General features: G+C 38.3%; 1 long non-coding RNA gene across 2 annotated transcripts in view; it reads right to left on the bottom strand.

The window, feature by feature from the left end:
• LOC101945015 (uncharacterized) overlaps window positions 1-26,921 on the bottom strand; it is a 192,575-nt gene that overhangs the window by 114,741 nt on the left and 50,913 nt on the right. For both annotated transcript variants that reach the window (XR_006172607.2, XR_256147.4), the window contains one exon: window positions 24,601-24,753. This is a non-coding gene — a long non-coding RNA (uncharacterized LOC101945015). The remainder of the gene's footprint in view (window positions 1-24,600; window positions 24,754-26,921) is intronic.

Below are 26,921 nucleotides of genomic sequence, written 5' to 3'. Positions count from 1 at the left end.
ATTAGTAGCTCTCAAGCACCTTCAAAGTAAGAATGCCACATCATGGCTTAGTAAACTACAATTTGAGATTTAATGCAAGCAAACAAATGAACCAAGATTTTGAAAGAGCCCGTAAATCACTTTTACATTTTTTTTAAAACATGTTTTAGGAAACAAACAATTAGTGTACCTTTCTAGTACAGACTTCCCTTTCAGTGACATACTTCTTGGTGATTGCACCCACTGGTTAAAGGGTAACATGAGGAGCGGAGAGCTAGACTTCACTACCATGGTTGCTACTTGGACCGAGGCTCCTTTTGGTGGTTTGCCTGTGTTTCCCCTGCCCACCTCCACACCCCCCAATGGAACTGCTTCTACTACTTTGTCCAAGGATACCCTGCATTTCCACACACACCTAAGGTACCTTAACTCCAGGAAAGGCGGATGGAATGTTTATGGCATGTGCCTGGGATGGTGAGGTAAATGGGTATTTGAGGCAGATAGGTGCTGGGCAGCTCAGGGAATGCTAAAGTTGTTTGTGTGTGCATAGGGGTTGCTGGGGTCACTGGTAGATGGGCTGCATGGTGGGAGTGATAGAGCTGGGAGGTGCTCAGAGCAGACTCTCTTCCCACCTTCTATCCTGTACCACTGCCCTGGTCTGCCGCCTGGTTAATTCTCCCTGGTGGCTGAGATTCATCAGGGACCAATGAGAGAGAGAGAGGGAGGGAGAGATGCTGCCTGAAGAATAGGTGCCACATCACTGCAGTATCTGCTCCCAGTCCACCCATTTTCTGGGACTGCCTGCAGAGTGGAGTGGCTTTCCAGTCAGCCTCAGTAAGAGGGGACAAAGGGGCAATGTTACCTTTTCATTTAGCAAAGGAAAGGGAGTTCCACTTCCCCTTCCTTTTTTCATGCACAGTGCACACTCGTGAGGATGGATAGGAACATTTGATTTGGCCAGATTGACTTTCTTAAACAATCTATTCCCAAGGAGTAGAAGAAAAAGCTTTCAACATCCTCGGGGAGTCCTTACCTCAACTCCTATTCTACTTTAAATCTAGCCTGTCATTAAAGCTATCAACCAACTCCCACTTTAAGGAATTTATCTTCAAAGCAGATAGACTCCCATACTTTGCTGACCAATGTTACTAAATGTCATCTGTTGCTCATCCTCTTTTTTCAATCCACAAAAAAATTTAATGAACTTGAAATCTCCCAGGAGAGCACCGCTTGGGTGAAGATGAAGATGCATTGTACCAGATCCATTTCTAAACCAAGTCTAATCCAAAATAAAATTATGAAGAGATTCTATTAGATGTCAGTATATTGTAATCTGTTGGAGATACAGCCATTTGCATGCCTTCTTTGATCCAACCACATGGTTGTCCATATGGGGGCAAGCATCTGCTCCTACATCTCAGAAGTATTAGCCCTTCGGAGAAATTCTGCCTCCTCACCCCTGATGAGGATATCTCCATGATACATACACAGCTCTTACCTGTACCGAATTTTGTACTGAAACACTGGAAGTAGCTGTATCCTCCTCCAATGTCAGAATGAAAGTCCAACAGCAGTTTCTCCCTTGGGGCATGATTCCAAGCCCATTGAAAACAATAGATGTCTTTCTGTTAAATTCAATTGACTTTATATCCAATAGTTAATGGGGGAAAACAATAATAATAATAAACACCCTCTCAGATGAAACAGTATCTTGCTTTTCCAGTGAGGGGAGAAGCTTCAAGCCATTTCAACACCATAAGGATATGGTCACATTTTATTGTGGGGCCCTCATTGCACAGGATAGTAGGGTTGTGACTTGGAAACTCTTCCATTTTTTTGTTTTGAGCCTTGCTTCATGTCTCTCTGATCCTTCGTCCTTCTCACTTTTAGTTTCAGTTGGATTGGGAATGCTCTTCTGCGGGGCTTGATTGATTATCTATATCTGGATGCCTCTTAGTAATTAGACTGGCAAAAATGAGATATTTAGTGGACTTTATGAAATATTTTGCTCTGCTGAAGAGTTAGTATTTCTTGTTTCATTGGTTTGTTTGGAGGGGGTTGTAAATCTCATTCTGTATCCCACCAAATAAGGTTCACATCATCCCAGCTTCATTTTCTGCATCCTAAAATCTCAAGTATTATGCTTGTAATTGGTTTACAAGCTCTCAGAAATCTCATGAGGCATGCAATATTTGTATTATATGATAAATGTATAAATTAAAAGTCTTGCTCATTTTTGTATTAACACTGATCTCCCATAATGCTCAATAACTAAGCACAATTATTGTGGCTTACACATTAATGGCTAGGTTTTTGTTTGTTTTTAAAGGTACCTCAATTTGACCTGCAATTTTGCATCTACTATTAAAGGTGAAAATACTAGTAGTTTGACATTTAACTACCTAATTTGAGAGTGCAATCAGTAATTAAATACCTAATGCTAGTATTTGTACCCACAGCTAATTGCACTGAAGGCTTTTTTGGCGGAGGTGAGAGGGGGGAAGCAAGGGGGCAGTGTGTGTGGTTTTTTTTTTTTTTTTAAGCAGGCTGCTTTGAGGACATCCCCATTCTCTATTATGGACAAACAAGTCCGTTCCCCATTATTTTTTTTTTCTCAAATGCTCTGTATGTTGTACATCCTTTGTTTGCTTGAGCTGGTAATTCCCCTAAATAAATTACAGAGAGTGGTTGGTACCTATAAACCCCTTCATTAAAAACTCGGAATTAAAAAAAATCGGCAAGACTGAGTAACTCCTTATCCCTATTTATTATTAAAAATAAAACTATTAATTGTTTTTCATGAATATGCCAGATAATTCCTATGGAAGTGACCAAGGAACACTTAATTGGTCATAAGGTTTTTTTCTAAGTTCTTCCCAAGCTATTTTATTTAAGCTGTAACTTTAACATTTCTTTTTATGAAATGTGCTGGATGACACATCACACTGGAACATTACTTGGATTGAGTCAGTCAAACCATGTATCACCACTTCATATATCGTGCATATAGTGTCCTGGCACTGCTTGACATGACACGTCGCATCTCTGATAGCTTAAACAAATTTCTTGGCTGTCAGTTAAAAAGGACAGATCAGATGGGCAGACAACACAAACACACAGGGACAAAGAAAGCCCTACAAAGAGATTCTGATCATTTTTTCAATATCTGATTTCCTTTTCCCACCCCCATCACATGAATAGTAAAGGATTGGTTTAGGAAAATATTCATCCAGGCCAAGGGATGCAACTTTCCTGGCTACCTTAACTAATGGGGGGGGGGGGGGAAAGCTATTCTAAGATAAATACAGTAAATAACTAACAGTGATTAATGGAGAATAACTCAAAATCCTGACATTTTTGGGCAAGATGCAGAGGAATTAGGAGTATAAAATGTATAAACCATGGAAATGAGTTTTATGAGAATTCACCTCTAAATGTAAAGCTCACTGCTTGCAAAAACTGACTTACAATCCCTACAATTTTGAGATCAACTTTTTGGTCTTCATTTTTGCCCACCTATGAAACACAGCTCAATCTTCCTGCTGTTGGGCTTCTCAGCTTTTAATATCCCCCCTTGTAGTCAGAGTTAGTAACAGCAGCCTTGCCTCAACTTCCCTTTGCATCAGTTTAGAAATAGGGCCTGCAGTGTTCAGCCTCTGTTACAAATTCAACCCTCTGGCTGGGTCATTTGAGTCCCTCGCCTCCTGGAGTAGTAGGAGTCTTAGTCCCCATGGGCCTAAGTGTTCTGTGACGGGCCTTCAATCACTAGCCCTGGGCCTGATATCTCCCTCTCTCCTTTGTGTGAGAGGAACAAGGAAGGTTGAACGAGGGACAAAAATAAAGTCCAAAAAGTTGTGTGGGGACTGTCACAAGTCTGAAGCCTCAGCAGTTTCTGCCACTCTTCCTTGTGGAGGATTGTAGGGGGACCCAAGTCCACATCCTACTCTGAATCCCAGCCCAGGGCCCTCTGTTAGGCAGTCAAGGACTGCTTGCTTCGGTCACCTGCTACTTCCCTGGGCTGTTTTCCACCTATGCAGGGATCTTCTTCTCATAATCCTTTTGCTAGAGCATTGGTCTGTTTGGGCGGCTTTCCTCCATCTGATGGTGTGAAGTTTTTCCACAGTGACTCTCAGCCCCTCCAGCAGCTGCCCTGCTCTGTCTGGGTTGCAGCTTTTTATCCCAGTAGCCACTACCAGCCATTTAGCTCCAATTTGGAGAGCGATTGCTCTCTTCACTAACTCTTTACTCTTCACTGCTATGTGGAGTCTATACACCCCATCACGTCCCAATGCCTACCTTCCAATATAAAACCCAATGTGACAAAAATCCAGAGTGAAGGAAACAAAAAAAATTAGTCATCCAGGAAACTCAATCATGGGAATTATTCCTCTAATGCAAACAGCTCTAACACAACACTGGCATGGGTCTTTATTCTGATCTAAATAGTTTTCAATAATAAGTAAAGGAACACCAAATGTGTAGGAATGTAGGTAACTTTGGGACAAAAGTAAGTGACATAGCTTGACAGGAGGTATTGCTAAGGGACACAATAAAAACATAAGTTTGATTGTTTTTCAGCAATAATAAGTTGTTGAACAAGATGTCACCTTTTTGCCTCACTGCTGGTGATAGTTTATGGCCGCTAATAGCCTCTATATGGAGAAGTGGCCCTATCTAATATTTTGAGCTTAAGCTTTGTTGGGAAAGGACTGTGTCTTTGCTATCTTCTGTGCAGCGGCTAGCTTATATTTGGGCACTATTCAATAAAATATTACTATTGATACTGATATTAATTTGATATCCTACATCAGAAGGTCTCTAAGAATATCTCCTTCAGGAGGTGCCAATTCCATAAATGAGGACATTCAAGTTGACAGCACCAATAGTTTGAATGTAAGTAGGAGAGGAAAAACATTAGCACTGAACAGGACTTGAATTTTGCTTTCAGAAATTCTTATACAAGAACAAATGTAAATGAACAACAAAGTCTAGTGAAATTATCCCCACTTTTATAATACAAGAACATATCTTAGTAAAACTAAAATATTTTCTGAATCTAATAAACGATGGCTTTTTATTGTCAATCACTGTGCACACTACCCAACATGCTATGACGTACACAGACTTGAACAGTGATCTGTGTCTGCTTCTCCAGTAAAAAATAAGTGGTTATCAGGTATGTGCTTTTCTCTCAGTGAAGCAGGGGAAGGTAGGGAATAGGAGACAAAAACAAAATTAAGTGAAAAACTGAAAGCTAGAAGTAAAGAAACCATATATAAATAAACAGACAGAGGATGAAAGAATTTAAAATACACGATTTAAAAAGAGGGAACAAATAACTAAGTAAAACAAAAAGTGCATAGAATTAAAAAAAAGGGAAGCGTAGGTTAAGCTTGGAAAGAGAATTGCAAAAGCACAAACAGGAAAAGTAACTAAATGGACAGGATAGTTTTAGCATAAACTGCACACTGAGTAAAATACTACTCAACATTCCTACGGGTTGCACCACCAACCCCTAAACAATGGAGTGTAATGAAAGATACAATTAGAAATTTAATATAATATAAATTTATTTTTAGTTTTGGTTTTGTTTCATAGGAAATAGTTGCACACGGTTTTACATGCCATCATTACTTTCTTCTGTTATGGTAATTATTTTGATTCATTTGGAACTAATCATAACCTTAGTCTCAGTCTGGGTCCTAAAAGTAAGTATCAATAACATCATGCCCTTCTCCTGCAATAGAGGAACCTACTAGTTTCTCATTATACTAGTGGTGGTACCAAACCTACTTTCCCACAAATCTCCAACAAATTTCCAAGATTCCACCATACACAAAAAATGTTCTTAGGAACATTTAAGTTATTAAAAAAAAAAAAAGCTCCACAGCAATTATTTCCAAGAAGTGTCCCAGCCACCCTTTTCCAGAGATGATTTGTATATTTGCTTATAAAGCCATTTATTCCAAGCACCAGCATCTATTGGAAAGCTTTTCATACTATTACCAACATTAAAACCACTTGGATTTTCATTTTAGCACTAATCATGAAGCTCACATTCTTCCCCAGGTCAGTATTATGTGTACTACTCTTTGCCTCTGCTAGACACAAAATATAAAGAAAACATTCTCCATTATAATCTGCCTAAAGTAATGAAAATCCGGAAGCATTTACATTCAAATGTTACTATATTGCTTAGTATATGCAGTTTAGGGTCAGGGTCTTTTAGGAAGGGCATAGGAAAAATAAATTTCTAAGACATTAAAAATCTATAGCTTTGGAACTAAATAATTCTTTGGCTTTTTTAAAAGAAAATAATTGGTGGGCTAGGTTATTGCAATGCAACGAATTAATGTGCTAGCTTTACATAGATACGCTTAGACTAGGAGTTCAAAATTTGTTTTACTTCTATAGGTTACATCTGCAATAAGTTTAAGGAGAGGAGCAAATTCCACTACACTAGCTGGAACTCTTGAAGTCAGTGGGTTTGCAATAGTGCAAATGAAAAGAGAATTAGGCCCTAAATATCAACCTTGGATTAAATCCCAACCCCATTGAAGTCAATGGGAGATTTGTGATTAATTTCAGTGGGGCCAGAATTTTTGAATATCCCCACTACCTGTGTTAAGGTTCCCCAAATCAGTATTGGTGCTAGTAATAAAAAAGTGTGTTGAAAATTGCACCCTCCCCTTTTTTAAATTTATCTTTAAATCATCCATGTTTTCAAAGTTTTCAATATTTTTCCCTTCCTCCTGCCTTTGTTTGCCACTGGGAAAAAAAGGAAAGACGGGAAAAGCAAATACAGAGAAAAGGGAAGAAAGAAGAGGAAAATACTCAAACCCTCAATTTTTCCACAGTTTACATTTTCAATAAAAAATTTCAAATAAATGAAAAAAAATCATTCATTTTCAAAACATGTGGAATAAAAATGAGTTAGAAATGTGTGAAGTTTTTCATAAAAAATCTTGACCTGTCTTTATTAGCTGTAGTCAAAAAATAAGCCAGCTGTGTCTGGTTAGAACAAAGAGATCATACAACTTTCACAGTTGTAACCAATATATTGTGTTAACAATTAGCGCAACCTTTTCAGACATCAGGTTTACAAATTGTTTCCTATGAGGAAATCTCAGAAGTTTTGGAATATTAGTTTTGATAAACAAATAACCAGACATTTGGATTTAACAGTGAGAACCTCCATCAGGAACTGATACTGTCCCTTCACAGGCAACTGTTTTCCCTCTCAATGATAAAGTCATATATCTTGTGAGAATGCAAAAAGGGAGATTCTTATATACCCTGTGGTTTTTCATTAATATAATGTTTAGAGATCTTGGGGGCAAGATCTGCAGTTGGAGTAAATTTGTAAAACTCCATTGATTTCAACTGAGTTACAGAAAACAACTGAGGAGAGTTGGCAGTTTTTCAAAGGGACACTATTAAGGGCCCAAAAGCAAGCTATTCCTCTGGTTAGGAAAGATAGAAAATGTGGCAAAAGACCACCTTGGCTTAACCACGAGATTTTGCATGATCTAAAAAATAAAAAGGAGTCATATAAAAAATGGAAACTAGGACAGATTACAAAGGATGAATATAGGCAAACAACACAGGAATGCAGGGGCAAGATTAGAAAGGCAAAGGCACAAATTGAGCTCAAATTAGCTACAGGAATAAAGGGAAACAAGAAGACTTTTTATCAATACATTAGAAGCAAGAGGAAGATCAAAGACAGGGTAGGCCCATTGCTCAGTGAAGAGGGAGAAACAGTAACAGGAAACTTGGAAATGGCAGAGATGCTTAATGACTTCTTTGTTTTGGTCTTCACCAAGAAGTCTGAAGGAATGCCGAACATAGTGAATGCTAATGGGAAGGGGGTAGGTTTAGCAGATAAAATAAAAAAAGAACAAGTTAAAAATCACTTAGAAAAGTGAGATGCCTGCAAGTCACCAGGGCCTGATGAAATGCATACTAGAATACTCTAGTATACCTCCTCTACTCTAATAGAGGAGGTATCTGAGCCTCTAGCTATTATCTTTGGAAAATCATGGGAGACGGGAGAGATTCCAGAAGACTGGAAAAGGGCAAATATAGTGCCCATCTATAAACAGGGAAATAAAAACAACCCAGGAAATTACAGACCAGTTAGTTTAACTTCTGTGCCAAGGAAGATAATGGATCAAGTAATTAAGGAAATCATCTGCAAACACTTAGAAGGTGGTAAGGTGATAGGGAATAGCCAGCATGGATTTGTAAAGAACAAATCGTGTCAAACCAATCTGATAGCTTTCTTTGATAGGATAACGAGGCTTGTGGATAAGGGAGAAGCTGTGGATGTGGTATACCTAGACTTTAGTAAGGCATTTGATATGGTCTCGCATGATATTCTTATCGATAAACTAAGCAAATACAATTTAGATGGGGCTACTATAAGGTGGGTGCATAACTGGCTGGATAACCATACTCAGAGAGTTGTTATTAATGGTTCCCAATCCTGCTGGAAAGGTATAACAAGTGGGGTTCTGCAGGGGTCTGTTTTGGGACTGGCTCTGTTCAATATCTTCATTAGCGACTTAGATATTGGCATAGAAAGTACGCTTATTAAGTTTGTGGTTGATACCAAACTGGGAGGGATTGCAACTGCTTTGGAGGACAGGGTCATAATTTAAAATGATCTGGACAAATTGGAGAAATGGTCTGAGTTAAACAGGATGAAATTTAACAAAGACAAATGCAAAGTGCTCCACTTAGGAAGGAAAAATCAGTTTCACACAAACAGAATGAGAAGAGACTGTCTAGGAAGGAGTATGGCAGAAAGGGATCTAAGGGTTATAGTGGACCACAAGCTAAATACGAGTCAACAGTGTGATGCTGTTGCAAAAAAAGCAAACATGATTCTGGGATGTATTAACAGGTGTGTTATGAGCAAGACACAAGAAGTCATTCTTCTGCTCTACTCTGCTCTGGTTAGGCCTCAGCTGGAATATTGTGTCCAATTCTGGGCACTGCATTTCAAGAAAGATGTGGAGAAATTGGAAAGGGTCCAGAGAAGAGCAACAAGAATGATTAAAGGTCTTGAGAACATGACCTATGAAGGAAGGCTGAAAGAATTGGATTTGTTTAGTTTGGAAAAGAGAAGACCGAGAGGGGACATGATAGCAGTTTTCAGGTATCTAAAAGGGTGTCATAAGGAGGAGGGAGAAAACTTGTTCATCTTAGCCTCTAAGGATAGAACAAGAAGCAATGGGCTTAAACTGAAGCAAGGGAGATCTAGGTTGGACATTAGGAAAAAGTTCCTACCTGTCAGGGTGGTTAAACACTGGAATAAATTGCCTAGGGAGGTTGTGGAATCTCCATCTCTGGAGATATTTAATAGTAGGTTAGATAAATGTCTATCAGGGATGGTCTAGACAGTATTTGGTCCTGCCATGTGGGCAGGGGACTGGACTCGATGACCTCTCGAGATCCTTTCCTGTCCTAGAATCTATGAATTTACAATAGTTGAGAGTCTGGCCCTTTAAATCCAAGAGATACCTTTTTCTTGGTCCTGAGGTAGGTGAGCATAAAAAAGACATCTTTTCTAACACTCCAACAAAAGAGCCAGATCCTGCACATGGGAAAACACAAGAACTGCTCTCGCCATGAACCCCAAGGGCAAAGTCACACCAAAAGACCAGGGGTATTTAACCATTATCTATGCATATAGGGTCCTGGAAGGGATAATTCCTTCTGCAGCTCTGCACTGCCCCAAATACAGGGACATAGATAATTTGTACAATCTGGCCATAAATGCAACAGTAGCAGAGGATTTACGAAGCCCTGGTACCTTATATTGTAGGAGAAACTACTTTTAAGTCCCCAGAAGATGAGACTTACCAGATTGGATCACTGATCAATACTGGAAATTTTCAGTGTGGTAGATTCTTTTAAAATGTACTATGTAAATAAAAAGCTGGAAAATGCAGAGATAGGAGAAGGTTAAGTTGTGCATGGTCATAGATTCCTTTACTGTATTCTGTTACCATGGCATCCACAGTGGAGCCCAAAATAGACAAAGCCATTTACTCTTCTCTTCAGATAATCAACATTTTATTTTGTGTGCAACAATCAGAACATGGAACATTAAACCCTTAGATAAAGTGTACTGTTCAATTCAATAAGAAATGCTCAACTGTTATTCAAATTGTGGCTCAGAAAATGTATTTAAATGCATTTTTAAAAAGCATACTGGACTATAATATTTGAGACTTGAGTCTTCTGATTGAAATAAGCCTGTAAGATTTGTTTCAAAAAGAGAATGTTAAACACATTTCAACGTGCTTTGTCATTAGGGACATTATTTACTTATTATGTATACCCAAAATATGGTGCTTATCTCCATAATTACTAATAGGAAAATGGTAAGTTTGCAACTCATTTAAAACTTTAGCTTTAGCAAAACAGAGTATGAGGTTAATATATGAGTAATAAAAATATCACTAATATGACTAATAAAATAATACTAATACCAATAATAGTATGATCCTAAAACCCATGGGATCTGCTGTTTTCAGCGGGATTCCATGACAGCATAAGGCTCTGTTATAGAAGATCCAGTTGAAGGATCAGGTGTATGTGTATGTTAATACCTTGGGCGAAATTCTGGCTCTATTTAATTTAGTGACATAACAATCATTGACTTCAATAGGACTGTCACTCTCCTATACTTTCTAAGTTTGTATCCATCTATTTAAAATCTTTCAGAAATAACTGTTTGTGTGAGACTTTGGCCATTTCTAAACTGGAACTGAAAAATAGGCCTCTTCTGTTTTTGGAGCCAACTCAGAATGAAACCATAAGAATGGATTATGGACATGATTCAATTCTGAACCCCTTCCACAAAATCTGAAGGAGTTTAGCTTCAGTGTCCTTCCACACTGATCTAGCTATAACACATATAACAAACATGTAGCCACTTTTTTAAGTTTACTTACCAGGTATCATACCAACCTATTAGAAAGCACTTAAAAGTTTGGAATACATACAATTAAAAATGTGTCATATGCAGCAATTTTCATGCATTAATTATTACTTACTAACAAAAGGCCAAATCCCAAAATCCTTTCTCAGTTTTTAATAAGGCCTTCAGGATTTGGTGCACTGTAATTACGGATGTTACCTTAATATAAAATATTACCACCTGATCTTTCAGCAAGTGTTCTAGTTGTTATCATTGTATTACATCTCTAATTCTTACCAATATAATCCTTTCCGCAGGTAAAGAAAGGTAAAGAATATACTGAGGACTCTTGTGGAAGGCAGCAAGTATGCAATTGCTTAGTCACCAAGCAAGCAATCTACAGTGTATGTATCATGTTCAAAGATAATTATGTGTACAACCACTTTAATGCACATTAAGTCAAACCAGTACAAGCTGAAGAAACTCCCACTCAATGACAAAATATTAAGTGCTACAACATAGCATAAATTCCTATAACATTTTCATTTTTAGAAAAGTAATAAAAGCTAATTACAGAGTTTAATTTGTATTTTCCATTTTGCTGCAGCCGTAGAGCCAGCACTTATTGTGTGTGGATGCAGCATCAGAACATTTTGGTATCTATTGGTATCGTTTTTATCATGCTCAAATTGGTCATAGAACAGTCTTCATTAAGAGCACTTATCTGGGCAGAGTGGGAATTTCTCAAGAGCTCAACGTTTAACTAGATCTGCTTCCGGTTATGTCAATAGTAAAAAAAAATCCCATTTACTTCAATAGGAGTAACATTAGGCCACTGTTGAGCAGTTTTGCAAATACCATCCTAGTGTATCTAATAAACAAAAATTAGAGAACAAATGCTTGCATTTCATTTGTGGTCCCTAGCAGAGAATTTTTACTCAAGTGCTTTATAAACATGAAGGGATTTAGCCTTAACTCCCTCTGAGGCACTACATGTATTATTCCCAATTTACAAATGATGAAAGTAAATCAAGGAGAAGATGGTTTTCCCAAAGTTATGCAGGCAATCTGAAGAAGAGCTGGGAAGAGAAGATGAGTCTCCAAATTCACAGTCTTATGTGTAGCTTTCTGAGCATAAAGAATAATAATAATCTTACCAATCGCTGAAGACTTGTTCAACGTAATGAATCAAAACTGTAATTTAGCTAACTGCGTAGGACAGATAATTCTTCCAACCATGTTGGTACCAGCCTGGTCATAGAAAAAACAATATAAAGTACCCATCCGGATCCTGCTGAGCTCATGATCTCAGGTCTCCAGTCACCAGACTATATTCATCTCAGATCCCAAAGCCTGGCATCTTGTAACATAAGTGTATTTAGAACTCTTTCCAGTCCTTATGCCAAAAAGACTGAGCCCTCCAGAGTAATCCAGTTAGTCAAAGGAGTAGAGTGGAAGAGGACTTCATTTGGCCCTGCTATCCCTTTTAAACCCACCAGAATTATCTTCTTGACTAGCCCTTGTCTTCTAGAGACCAAGTGCCCCAGCCAACAGCCAGTCCAGATCCGAAAAGGTGTTATGTCATTGGTTATTGATGACAATAAAATTCAATCTATGTGGCCCCACGAAGTGTGCCCCAGCTTCAGGTTGAAGCAAAACAGTGAACAAAAAGTAAAAATTGCACTGTTTTAATTAGCTTTTGTTATTTTTTAAGAAATGGAAACAATTAAAGACACTGTGGGAACTAAGGTGTGGAGCCATTTGTCATCATCATTTTGGCATTGAGAGAGAGTTTTTTCAACTTACATTGTTTTGACTTACTATATACATGGCTCAGGACAAAGGAAAATAAAGAAGTGGCCTAGAGATGCCAATTAAATGTTGCCATATGAGATAAATTAAAGAACTAGAATAAAACAGATTTAAGGAAGACCAGACCCAAAGTGGAAGAACAGAGCTTAATGGACTAAAAATGCCAGAAAAGAGGCTTGATGTAATCTGGAGAGCTGACAAAAAATAAGGCTGAATGTGGAAGTTGGAGGAACAGATGCTGAATGAAAAGGTAAAATGTTGGAATATTTAACATGTATTTATACTTATAAAATGTGTGATTAGTAAACACATAATAGCAAAAATCCATTAAAAAACCCATAGCTTATGTAGCCATTAAATCATTATTGGATTGTTGTAGTCCCTCAGCCTTTACCTTGTAACCCGACAATATATCTGAGGTATGTATTAATGGTCCACTAAAGCATGTCTTCATGTGTCTTCTTGATTAAGTAATTTATAAGATGACAGTTGAAAAACATTAGATAAAGCAATAACCATGACTATTAGAGATGATTAGCTACAGGAAAATTAAAATGTTTGTTTTGATCAATTTTTCAAGAGGATTAGAAAAAGAAGATCTTTACTGAGCTTTCAAATTCCAGTTGCCATAGCAACTAGATTTATTTTTAGTTGCCATAACAACAGCTCGGTTTTCAATAATACTGTTACTTCTCCCTCCTGCACCCTAGAATTCAATACATTCCTGTGGCCAAGGAAGAACTAAGTATTTTGTACGTAAAGAGGAAATAGTGAATCTATATCTTGTGTCAGTTTCACATAATGGCAGACTGTAGGTTTGGCCTTGTTATGTGAGGAGACTGGAAACCAAGAGAAAAATATGTACGAGACTTACAATCTTCATCCATTTATCTTCTTTCTTTCTAATTGAACCAGTCTTACATTCCATCATCAACATCATTATCAGAACCTTATAGCCTTCTGATCTTGTCAGGATTTCTCTAATACCTGGATTGCTATGGTTTGATTCATCTGGAGCATTCCACAAACCTTTCCCCTCCCCTTCCCCACATCCCTACACCAGTTTTGTCCTTCTGGCTAATGTGGCCTTTAATCCCATGTAAACATGAGCTACAAATTGGCCTCTTCTTAGGGTTACAATTTGTTGACTCTCAAGCAAAATACATACACCAACATATCCCCACACTATGTTTATTTTCTGGACATTTCAGGACAGGAATATAATTTCACTACAGCATCAAATGGTAATAAAAGCTTCACCCTGTAATTGTGTCTCCCTGAGTACACTGTCTGCATCCCATTCTTTCAAATTACTAATTGGAAGCCAGCATCAGGAACCAAAATAAATCCCAAATTAAAACTTGATGAATAAAAAAAGAAAAAAAATCACCAAAGAGAATAATGCTAGGTATTGATTAACCCAAACTTAATGGTATGAGATATGATGGTGCTTTTACTTCCTTAGCTGCTATTTCTCTCTTTATAACTGGAAAACATTCCATTAAAAAAAAAATCTGAAACATGGCATGCTGCCAAAGTTGAATACAGAGAACGCAAATGACAGGACTGAATAGTACCGGGGCAGGCACTCCCTTCGTCCATTTCAATGGGGTGTTAAGAAAATTGTCTATAGTAGACATAACAAGAACTAAAAGTGTTGTGTGGTTGTACTATATATCAGAGCCTGTCTAGCTCCCACCAGAATAATTTCCTATCCTGTTGCACAGAAGTGTAGGCAATTTTCTTGTGGCTTTGAGCCAGGGAGTGGGAATAGGCAGTGTTTGTGACTCAAGTCCTGTGCATATTGCAAAGGAAGATCAGTGCCAGTGCATTTTTCATTTTCCATGTTCTATCTGCACCTATTCAAAATGAAATTTTTCAAGGACAAGTTTGCATTGATAGCTTGTGATTCAGTAAAACAAAAAGTATCCATTGGGCCTAGAAATAGATAGTTGTGGGATTTGATATCTTATCTTAGTTTATTTAGGGTAACAGGAGATGTGACAATCAGTTCTTTCGCCAAAGAATGAGTTAATAAATATATTGGTCACCTTACCTCCATCCTTTATGTCCAGTCTAATATTTTTTGAGCTGTGTAGGATAATACTAGTCCAGGGTTAGTCAATAAGCAGATTGCAGGACAAATCCAGACCACCAGACGCTTTTGAAGGGACTCCGAAATCTTTACTTATTATCATTATTGTTTTTTTATTATTATTTTCTCTGAAGTTTGGACCTTGATTATATCTTGACCAAGAAATTTGGACTTTGACAAAAAATAAATAACCCTGTCCTAGGCAAACGTGCACAATGCTTTATCACTCTTTTCATGGACACTATATCTCTATACAGAAGATTGTACTATATTTCTTATACTTTTGGAAATAAACATGGGGAGGGAATTAGAAGGCTAATTGTACCCCAACCCAAATAAAAATAATGTAAATAATGTAAATAAGTGTAATTGAGATTTATGTGGAAAATGAATACTCTATAAAACATTTGTTTACTGGTTACAGTTACTATGACCTGAAGAAGAACTCTGGGTAGCTTGAATGCTTATCTCTCTCACCAACAGAAGTTGGCCCAATAAAAAAAAATATATTACCTCACCTCGTCTCTCTAATGAGGAAAGAGGATATTCAAAAGAGAATAAACTGTATGAAAGAGAGTCCTACAAGTGCTGGAAAAAAATTCTGTGATCCCGAGCTCTTTCCCAAACTCACATTTATCAGCACAGTATGAAGTCAAACAGGTTGTTTTCTCTTGTATGTTCTGACGTTTGCATCCATTGAATTTTGGTTACGATTTTATTTTTTCCCTCAGTTGTCATGGAAACATGCACACAGCAAATTATAACAGATAAAGCACTGCTGACAAAAAATAAACTGACCCTATTCAGACTATGCTGTCTAACACCTGCAGTGGCCATCTTTCACTGTTTCCAATAGATCTGAAGCAGGCTGACCTCAGGGAAGAGCATGGCCCTTTGGTCACCTCATGTGGGCCACAGATGGGCCGGGATATGAGACTATGGAGACAAAAAAAAATTGCAGAGGGGGCAAGGAAATCCTAGATGCAGCAGAGAGAGATAAAATATGGACAAAGGAACATTGGGTGAGGCAGGGAAACTGAATGTGGGGAGAATGTGAAAAAGAATGTGATGAGACAGAGACTGGAGGGCAAAAAGGGTGACTATGGGGACAGAGGAATATTGTGGGCCAGGCAGGGAGATTGTGTCGTGCAGGAAAATAATTCTTATTTACACAGGAAGATTTTAACCTTATTTTTTGGGCATAGTTTGTCCTTTTCTATGCTTTCAGAGAAGTTGCAGTGTGCACCAGTTTGGCTGCACCCATTCTCAGCAACTGGCAGTTTGACAGTACAGAGAAGACTTGAGAAAAAGGAAGGGAAAATGTGCAGGGCTGGAAAGGAGAGAAGCAGACAGGAGACCCAGGGGTACGAGCTAGGTGAATGGAAAAAGTGGCAGGAGAGGGATGGGGAATGGGAGGAGAGGGATGGAATACTAGCTTCCTTACCTCAGAAGTTGAGAGAGGACATGGAGGGAGTCCCACTCCAAGCAGCTAGGGAGGAGACTTGTATTTGTGTATGCACTGAAGAGTGAATTTTGTATCATTAACAGTCACATACAGATTGGGGGTGGGTGCTTCTCCCTAAACATTAAAGTCAGGCATTAGACCAAAATTAACTACTTGTTATGTTTTAAAAACTCATGATGATTAAGCCAAATCTCACCATTTTTTAAACTCAAAGTTGGCAATACTGAGTATGTAATCATGTAATTAAAAACTATCTACACAAGGTTGAATTGGCAACCTTATTTTTCTTTTCTGATTTCTGAGTGCCCCATTTTACAGTCTGAACATTCCCTTTACATAGATCTTATTATTAAATTAATACAATTTTTATTAATTTTAGATGGTCTGAGAAAATTTACATTTTTCTCTGTAATCAGCAGTCCCCAATGTATACGTATCAAAATGTGAGATTGTAGCTCAAAAGAGCACTTGAATAGTTGAAATCAGAGAAGAATGGGTATTCTATCTTAGGTCACCAGTCTAAATTGAATATGGAAATATTTTTCAATATACTCAGTGGCTATAATGAATGAATGTACCAAATGTCAAGATTCTAGCTCAGTAGGCATAATTAATTTCCATGTTACTATCAGATTATTATAAGCCTTTGTATTGCACCAGAATAGATAGATGGATTCTATTGGATTAGATATAATTAAAAATGAAAACTATGGCCTCAATCCACAAAGGGATTTAGGCATTGCAACGCTCAGCATTGTGGTGCCTAACTTTTAGGTGCTTTGTCACCCAGTAGAATTTGGAGCCCTGAATTAGGCATGTAGGCTCTCTCTGCAATGCATGGGGAGAGAAAGGCACTTCAGAATGGGTTCCATAAAAGTCAGCATGCTTAGCAGGAGCTGCCTGAGTTAGCCCATAAGAAATGCTGAGGTGAATAGTATGGTCTAAGCCCTGGGTCAATGGACGTGCCTATCTCCACTTAGGATTCATAGCCATGAATTTTGTCTTGTAGTCAGGCACCTAAGCAGTTTCCTTCAAGAAAGGTGGCAGTACTCACTTAAACACCCATGTTTAAAAAAACTCTGTAAACTGAAAGTTTGCTGCCTAAGTAAGGCTCTCTACACAAAGTTCTCACCAGGAGAGAATTTTCATGTGGTGAAAATAGTGGATAATGACAGAAATTCTAAGAATCATAATTATAGCAGCACTAACCATTGCCATTTTAATTATCTGAATTTAATCTAGAAGATAAAGGGAATTTGAATGCTGAACTGAATAACTGCAACAGTGATGTAAACAATTTTAACTTTAAACCCAGCACGTAATCTTTTCATTGGGAATACTGGATTGTGCTTCCCTCCCCCCCAACGCCAAAAAAAAAAATCTGTTAAAAGCATCACAAGCTGGCAATGCACATCACTTATCACAAGTGTGATTTTTCTGATTTGAAAACTATATACAAGTTTATAAGACTGGCTTTTAGTTTAAATTTCTATAAGTATTAGCGCTCATGAAAGTAAGAGACTAGTAAATAAGTAAATAATCACAAAATCATAGTGAGTCATTACTAAGACAGGTGTAGGTCCCAGATCATCTGATTCCCAGCTCTGTGCCCAATCCAGTAGACCATGCTGCCTCTTATGGAGTGGAGGCAAACTATACAAGTGTTCCTATACAGCTCTGATAATGCCCTTCACTCCTGACCAGAAACACCGTATGTAGGGTTTTGAGCTGTGGACAAATGTCCACCAACCTCTTCTCTATTTATAATTTCAGATTTTAAACCTCCCCTTCCCATAAGAACACCACATACTATATCACATGATGTGTGGATGAGGGAAGTGTCCACAAACTAAATATTGATCTGAATTTGGTGGCCAAGTCTTCAGCTGAACTAAAATCCAGACACAAATATCCCCAAACTGCATGGAGTTTAAAAGGCAGACCAATCGCTTCTATCTAGCTGAAGTCTCTCTGTACAATGAATGCCATGCTAGGTGTAGGTACAGAGACAAACCAACCATGTGGACTGCTTCTGAAGTTATTGTACCGTAAAGAGCCTCAAGGAGCATAGAGTAGGCCTGGCCTATACACCACCCTGAAAATGCCCTTCTCATGTGCTGAATTAGTTCTTCTTGTTGGCTCAAAAGGAAGGATGGGGCTATGGGCCTCCTGTGAATTCTAGCATTGGCCATAGTACTAGACCTGAGCAGCCTTTATGCTTGGAGAAACAAAAGGATTGCTATTATAGTCGCCCCAAGTCACATTTTGAGGCATGTTAGTGGGATAGATATCAGCATTTTTACAGTCCATGCTGTCACTGGCATGTAGACAAATGGAGGATTTAATGCTCCAGAACTGTCAGCATGAGGGACTAAATTCACTTTCAAATATTAATATTCTTAGCAATTCCTGTCTGTGTCAAGTAATCACTCGTAATAACACTTTTTGAAATGAAGGACAGATTCGTCTCAGGAAATGAGTGCAGAATTAGACATTTCAGATAATGTTATAAATATAATGGAGCAAAAATGGTGAGGCAGAAGGTTCTCTGACAAAAGCTGTCTAGAGAATTAATCAGAATCAGTTACAGACGTGTTAGTCAGGAAAGTTCCTCTTCTGAAAAGGCCCCAGAAAGAGAGCCATTTTTCTGAGCCAGTTTTCTAGTGTACAGTAGGTTTAGAGCCCAGTTGTTTGTGATTAATGAATATGCCAATACAGTTGATAATAAAGTCTGGTGTTTTCATTTTTAGCTTATTTTTATGACCCAAGAATCTTTCTGTTTTAGCTGAGGCTACTCCATTCCTTAGCAACAGAGAAAATTCTTTTACCACATGTGTGAATAAAGATTAGGAACACATTAAGCTTTCAATTGATGGAATAAATACACTAGGTCTTGAGAGCATAATAACCACCAAGCCAGTGCTGCACCTGAACTTTAATCAAGTCTGCTGTTTTCCATGCCCTTCAGCAGAAGGGCTTTGAAATTCTACTTACACAGTAAAATTACAAGCAGTTTTTTAAATTTAAAACATACTATATGTACCTATATGTACCTTATCCTCAGACACTTAGTATTCCCTAGAAACTTCAAGGTAGGTTGTGTGCATTTTCACACATCAACAATTTTATATAAACCATATTGCCAACTCACCTAATTTTACCACATTTCAGTTACAGTATTTGGTGTTTTGATTAAACCCCCCGCTGCTGAAATCCTGAGATAACATGAGAATCTCAGCTTTCATTAAAAAAAAAATCAACATTATGTTTCTAGTACTCATGGTTGCAAAGAAAAGGTTAAAAACCATCTACCTTACAGACTCAAAAACCACAAGACAAATAAAGACCCCATTTTTAAAAATAACATTTTTAAGCCAATCTCATGATTTTGTGGGGACTTAATAGACTTTTTTTGATTGCTCATGGCTGGCAATACTGAAGATTTGTGGTGGAGTGAGGCCCACCTGAAACTCCAACTCCATTCCCTCCTCCAGCCCCCTAAAAGATTTTTTTTTCTGTGGTATTAATGATCTGGAGGATGGCTTGGACTGCACTCTCATCAAGTTTGCAGATGACACTAAACTGGGAGGAGTGGTAGATATGCTGGAGGATAAGGATAGGATATAGAGGTACCTAGACAAATTAGAGGATTGGGCCAAAATAAATCTAATGAGGTTCAACAAGGACAAGTGCAAAGTCCTGCACTTAGGATGGAAGAATCCCATGCACTGCTACTGACTAGGGACCGAAAAGCTAGGCAGCAGTTCTGCAGAAAACGACCTAGGGGTTACAGTGGACAAGAAGCTGGATATGAGTCAACAGTGTGCCCTTGTTGCCAAGAATGCTAACGGCATTTTGGGCTGTATAAGTAGGGCACTGCCAGCAGATCGAGGGACGTGATTCTATGATTCTATGATTCTATGATCATTCCCCTCTACTCGACATTGGTGAGGCCTCATCTGGAGTACTGTGTCCAGTTTCAGCCTCCACACGACAAGAAGGATGTGGAAAAATTGGAAAGAGACCAGCGGAGGGTAACAAAAATGATTAGGGGGCTGGAACACATGACTTATGAGGAGAGGCTGAGGGAACTGAGATTGTTTAGTCTGCAGAAGAGAAGAATGAGGCGGGATTTGATAGCTGCTTTCAACTACCTGAGAGGGAGTTCCAAAGAGGATGGGTCTAGACTGTTCTCAGTGGTAGCAGATGACAGAACAAGGAGTAATGGTCTCAAGTTGCAGTGGGGGAGGTTTAGGTTGGATATGAGGAAAAACTTTTTCACTAGGGTGGTGAAGCACTGGAATGGGTTACCTAGGGAGGTGGTGGAATCTCCTTCCTTCGAGGTTTTTAAGGTCAGGCTTGACAAAGCCCTGGCTGGTATGATTTAGTTGGGGATTGGTCCTGCTTTGAGCAGAAGGTTGGAACAGATGACCTCTTGAGGTCCCTTCCAACCCTGATATTCTATGATTCTATGAGGGATTGAGGAGAATTCAAACTAGGATTGAGATCTGAATTTTGAAACTAGCACAGTTCTAGATCTGAATGGCCCTCACATTTCAGGGGAGAGGGGATTAATGTCTCGATCTGGGTACAAATTATGTGTCTTGACTCTCTATTTAAATTAAACACAGGAGATGATCTAGCTTATTAATACATTAAAACTGTGATGTCATAATTAAAATTAGCTGGTCTCATAACTACTTTTTACCCACTGGACAACTGGAAAGGAAATGATCAAATACAATTTGTCGTCATCTTAATATTTATCTTTTCAATATAATATCTGCTAAACATTTAATACTCAATGTGAACTATTTCTTTCTATTAAAATGAAGCAAGGAAGGCCGCTCTTTTGAAAGACTGATAAAGCCCTTTTAAGAGGCTTTACAGCCTTTCTTTTCAGCTGCTAAATTAAAAAAATAACTAAATTACTCATTGGCCAAAGTACAAATTACAGCAAATTCATTTGAAGAGGAAATGAAAGCCAGGATTTTGTAGGAACAAAGTCACCTTTATAGAAAGGGCTATAAAATGTTATGAATTGCAAATCATTCAGGTTTTACATGTAATGTCACCCTCAAACTGTCATTAATGCAAAATATGTGACCACTGTATGTATCTCAGATGCTGGATCTTGTAAACAAACTAAACCATTTGGATTAACCGTATCAGGAATACAAAAGAAAATAGACAAAGCAGGAAAATAATACTTAAAAAGTTAAAAACACACAAACTATTTAAGACATATTACACCATTTTTTAAAATATAAGATTAATTATCTTGCATTCTAGAATAAATTAGAATACAAGTTTCCTCTAAGCTTCTAAAATCATTCAAATCATGAGTCAAGTTACTCTGAAAAACTTCTGGGACAGATAAGGACCAAAATTGTATAAACATATGGCAGAAAGGGTAACTAATATCCTCCTAGATGTTTATAATGCCTCATTCCAAGAAAGATATATTCCAGAGACATTAACAGTTTTCTTTTGGAAGGCTGATTTTTAGAAAGGCTAAGATCTGGATGAGCATGATTCACATCAATTCATTTTCCTTGTGAAATTCTGGCACTTCAAAGCCAGACTGATATCTGGCCCAGAATTATTCCAGCGCTCAACTGAGAACTTATTGGCAGTCCACCATAATGAAACATACCGGCACTGAGCTGAAGCTCTGAGGAGTACACCTCTGTCCTTCTCTGCTAAATGAAGAGGCTATATTTCAGTTGCTCTCCCTCCCTGTTGCCCAGAAGCAGCGCTTCCTGTGAGCAGACAGAAGATGTGTATGTCTACTTGGCTGAGTAATGGACTTTACAAACCCCATACTAAGCAAAGACAGAAGGGAAGAATCTTTTCTACTTACAGGCAAGCAGCTCCCTCACAACCCCACACAGCTGCCAGACCTGCCTATCATGGAGATAGACATCCACAACTGTGACCAGCAGAGAAAACAAGATCTGCTATAAAAGGAAGAGAAAGGTGTAAGATAGCCTCACAGCAGGCTGCTTCTGAGAAAGCAGCTAGGAGGTAGAAGGAGACTGACTCCTGGAATTGAAGGGCTGATAGACTCAAGTTAAGGTGAGGGTCCATGAGCTGACTGAAAACCAAACAGAGGAGGGCTAGTTAGGAGAAGCTGGGAGACCACACCAAGAGGCAATGACAATCTGCTTGAGTTAAGACACTAGAAATAAAGGGCTTGCGTTTGCTCACAGTTATACCTGTGTAAATCAGGAGCAACTCCACTTGTCAACCAATTATATCCTGGTATAAAATCAGTATATGTGAGATCAGTGCCAAGAGCAAAGACTGTTACAGCTGCAGAAGTTTTTTGCCCTGCTGCTGTTCTTGGTCTGCCCCACTTGTAACTTCAGAGGCTTCCCCCCACCTAGTTAAAGTGAAGAACTTTTTAAACACTCAGGACTGCTGTATGGTCTCAAGTGAGTCCCTCATTGGTCTAGTTAGTATATGTGCATGCAAGATGATTCTACCAGCATTAGATTTTTTGCAAATGAATCACCCAGGCAATGGGAATCCAGGGGAGTTAGGTACCTAGGTGCCTACTGGGATTTTCAAAAGACTTAACTGTAACTTTAGGCACCTAAATATCTTTTTATAGTTGGCCCTAAGTCCAGCTCTCTGTTCTGAAGGTGACCACAATAATGCAGTGGTTAGTTTGTATTCAGTGTCACAGACCTAGGACTTTGAATATACAATTGGGTGAACAATGTTACTAGTCTGCACTTGCATCAACTACAGTTAATCAATAATTTCTTCAATAGACACACTACAAGACAGTCATGAGGGCCATCTAGCACTCCCACCCTCCATCCTGGCCACTATCATTGCTTTCATTTCGTTGAGTAGAGGTGGGGCCCTGTTTGGGATTGTGGGTGGAGATCATTCTCCCATCCTGAACACACCCAAAGAAGACACTCACTGGATTGCCATGAGGGTTTAATGGGCAGGGCCAAGAGTCCAAAGAGGAGCTGCCACTCTCTGCAGCACACTCCCTGTTCATGGCAGAACGTATTTCAGCTGCTGGCCATCCCTAAATTAATACTAGAAGGGGGATTTTCTACAGCCAAGAAAGAGCTGCCAGTGAAGTCGACAAATGAGCTATCAGAGGTTTGAAGAGTAAAGTGTCTTCTTTGCTGATTCCTAGGAGCTGCAGGGTTGGGGAAATTTCCTCATCTCTCTGCTGTAGCCCTTTGGAGGGGTCTATTTGAAGAAAAATCTACAAGGTTGCTCTTTCAGTGTTTCCTGGGCTCTGCTATCCTTTGTATATGCATGTCTGCGGAGCGGAACAGTTTAGTTCATGATTTCTTGCATTTCCTTTTGCAGCACTAGCTACCATGCTGAGGGAATATGTTCTTCAGGGATAACCGTATAAGGAAGGGAACAAAAATGAGCCAGCTATGGTGGTAATATACTGCTCTATGTATCACATCCAGCTGGTTCTAGGCATTATTGTTTATAGAGCAGCCTCTAGGATGGCATCTGGCTTAAAATGTCATGTTGAGAGAGGAGCTGTGTCCCAATGTTGTTCTTGGCCATTTCTTCTTATATGGATATGAACAAGATTTATCAATTTACAACTGAGTCCTCCTACCATGTCTAAGTAGTGTACCTCACAGTAAACACCACAAGATTCTTCCTACTATTACAGTAGCAAGCCTAGGCACAATAACATTATTCATGTACAAGAACTGATACATGCTACAGATATTTCATCTAGTGTCTCATAAATCTTAATATTACATACATTAACATCTAATAGCCCCTGCATTTTCAGTGAGATGCAGGATAATTTACTCACACACTTACCTTTAAATCTATAGGTATTTAGATGGGTAAATCATCTCCATATAATCTTATGCTGTGTTCAAAGTTTTGAGGAAAGCTATCTAGAAATTCTCCAGTGGAATTTAATGAAGTATGGTCACTATTTATTTGATCGTTCATCCTAATAGTAGAGCATATGAGTTCAGAATTTTATCTTTTGGAATACAAGGTCTGATCATTCATCCTTGAACTTTAAATGTGACTGTGTATACTAGCGTGTGCGCTCTAGGCAACAAAGCCATGTTTTACACATTTATAGGCTTATCACCTATTTGCTTTTTTATGTGTATGGGGGTATGTATGTGTTAGAAAATAGAGACTGTGGCGAATTATCATACATATAATGACCAAAATGCCACCTTGTATATCTGTGTTAAAAAGTAATTTATACTCATGCTGCAATATAGAAATTGAGCAAGTAACTGTGAAACAGTTGACACAAATGTATGTTTTTTGATAAATGAACTTTCTTACCCTTAGTCTCTAATCCGAGAGGGTCTTAACATTGATAGTAGTTTCTCTGCTAAACCGAACACCTTTCTGTGATCCTTTTATATCTTTGATCCACTCCATCAGCTCTCAGGAACACGCTAGTAGGCATGCACCTTAACCACTTTACAATTAATTCTGAAACACAGCAAGAAATAAACAATATGTGACAAGCTGCCATAAGTGGATACACTGAAATGACATAAGTGAATTACCTAGAACTCTTTGCCCCTAACCAGAGGGCAGCAAATGTCACTGAAACACTCAGGTATTGCTGAAATATAATTCTACAACTATTGCTCACAAAAGCTATCACTAATAAAGGCCCAAAATAAAGAAAAATCTTTATCTGGCATCTAGCTAGAGACTTGAAAAAGGTTGTGAAAAATCCAGTCAATTTGGTAATTTAGAGCATATGCTAACCTCTGAAGGTTTTTAATATGCTAAAGCCAGACCTACTTTTATTGAATCTGACACTGAAAAAGAAGAACACCTCTCTCCTTGTAAGATGCCAAAATGATGACACAATCAATAGCAGGGCAAAGGTTGCTTACAGAACACACACCCTTGAAAAGAAAAAAAAAATAAAGCTCTTTTTTGGATAAGCTAAAGCATGTTTCCAGACATCTGGTATGGACCTTATTCACTCCCACAGATTTGTTGTCATGCAGAAGAGGAAAAATGGCATTATTTCAAAACAGCAATTTATTAAACAGGGTTTTATATCTTTAATTTTAAAGAATATTGAATAATTGTCACTGAAAATAATTTTAGAGACAGAATTCTAACAGACAGCTACATTTATTATTTTAATCAATTATTTTAACAAATAGGGACTCCTTTTTACTGGCACTGTGAGCGTCCATTATTTAATGCAGCTCATTTTGGAAGACCTTTGTTCTAGGTTCTTTTCAGCTCTGAGTTATTGTTAAGAGCCAAGAGTTCTGGCAGCTGTTGCCAGCTCTGTGTGATTTGTTTAAAACAAGGGGGGAAGTTGCTTAGCAACATCACATCACACTTTTGGTACCTTACTGTATCTCACATTCCAAAATATTCTGCACATCTTCAGAATTTAAAGAGACACAGTCTAATTAAGACTCATATTTTTAAAAGTGATTTTCCCTCCCTATGTTACCAATGGTTAGAAATATGAGGGGAAGGGAAAAATGGAATCTATTATCAAATCTCACTTGAATGTTGCTGATTGCAGATTTAAAAAAAAAATAGAACTCCTGCTCTCTGCTGCAGAGCTTCATCGAAGTCCCAATAGTCTGTGGCATCATGCAGTGGAGATGGCCCTAGATGGGAGCAGGGCAAAAAGCAGTTGCTGATTTCAAAATGCCATCAGCAAGGGGCTTGATGGGGGAATGAGTAGATAGAAAAAGGGTAATATAGTTTATGCAGGTATGTGACTTATGATCTTGTTTTCTCTGTACTGCTGCAACTTTTAAAGTTTAGGAGGCTGCTGTTTGAATGGGAATTAAATATTTTCATGATGGAAGTCTCCAGAGGGCCATATCAGAATTGGGGCCTCATTTCTGTATGAATACACAGTGGACTTTGGCCCTGTCTGAGGAGTTTACAATCTGCTGCCAACTCATGAGGCTGACTGAGTGTGTTAGAGGGCAGACATATGCAGAAATTTGCTAGTCCTTGTTTTGCTGTTTTTTCTTAATCTAATGTAAGTAAGACTGGAAGTAGGGGTTTGCTCTCTGTATTTGAACAATTGTAACAGTGGAGGGTGGGAGAGAAAAGGAAAATAAGATTGGAGAGTGACACAGTTAGAATGGAGGCTGGAAAGCACACCATAAGGAACAAGGAAGAGAAGGGCACAGAGGAGAATCAAAAATGGAAAGCAGAGACACAGGTGCGGAGAACTGTAAAGACAAGAGTGAAGGGTAAGGAGGCAGGGAGTAAAGGAAAAAAGAGTCATTGGGATCAGAGGAAATCTCCTAGAAGGGAGAGCTATAATAAAGTAAGTGAAAGAGAAAATGATCTGACAGAAAAAGTGGTAATGCCAATAGGAGAATTTTTTAAGATTATAAAGAGAAAAAGGACTATATGTTAATTTATTTATTGCTGCTGAAACACTAAAATATATGGCAAGAATTCACACAATACCATTCAGTAAATCTATTCTCTTGGGAGGTTTTGTTAAAAGAGTTTCCTTTTCTTCTTCCAGTTATCTTTACAAAGGTGATCACTCCTAATTCACTAATGATTTATTTACATCCAATGGGGAATACAAATGTATACATCAGTAATGCAAAATTTTGTAGATGTACATGCAAATGGGTTATAGCCTA

Source organism: Chrysemys picta, chromosome 5, assembly GCF_011386835.1.
Source record: "Chrysemys picta bellii isolate R12L10 chromosome 5, ASM1138683v2, whole genome shotgun sequence".
Classification (NCBI taxonomy): domain Eukaryota; kingdom Metazoa; phylum Chordata; order Testudines; family Emydidae; genus Chrysemys; species Chrysemys picta.
This window is presented reverse-complemented; position numbering and strand designations above follow the sequence as displayed.